Genomic DNA, 533 nt, shown 5'->3' on the forward strand with positions numbered 1-533 from the left:
GAAACAGATCGTGTGCATTTCCGAATTTATATTACAAGTGTGCCTATAATTATAATTGTGAACCAGAGCGTGTGCATTTGCGAAACAGATCGTGTGCATTTCCGAATTTATATTACAAGTGTGCCTCAAAATTATATTTGTGAACCAGAGCGTGTGCATTTGCGAAACAGATCGTGTGCATTTCCGAATTTATATTACAAGTGTGCCTCAAAATTATATTTGTGAACCAGAGCATGTGCATTCGTGAAAAACCCTGCGTGAGTTCATTCATTATGAGACTGATCTGGCCCCATACCATTTTGTTTTACTTAAAGGTGCTTTCAGTGATTTGACCAAAACTAACAAAGGAAAATGCAATTTTCACTAACAATCCCCCACTGCTCACTGTCTCCCTCTTGTAGGTCTAATTTATCTCTAATTCTGAAGCTGAATTTTAAGAAAACAAAAAAGTTATATATATATATATATATATATATATATATATATATATATATATAATATAGATATATGTATATATATATATATATATATAT

The sequence above is a fragment of the Epinephelus moara genome, chromosome 23 (assembly GCF_006386435.1).
Source record: "Epinephelus moara isolate mb chromosome 23, YSFRI_EMoa_1.0, whole genome shotgun sequence".
Classification (NCBI taxonomy): domain Eukaryota; kingdom Metazoa; phylum Chordata; class Actinopteri; order Perciformes; family Serranidae; genus Epinephelus; species Epinephelus moara.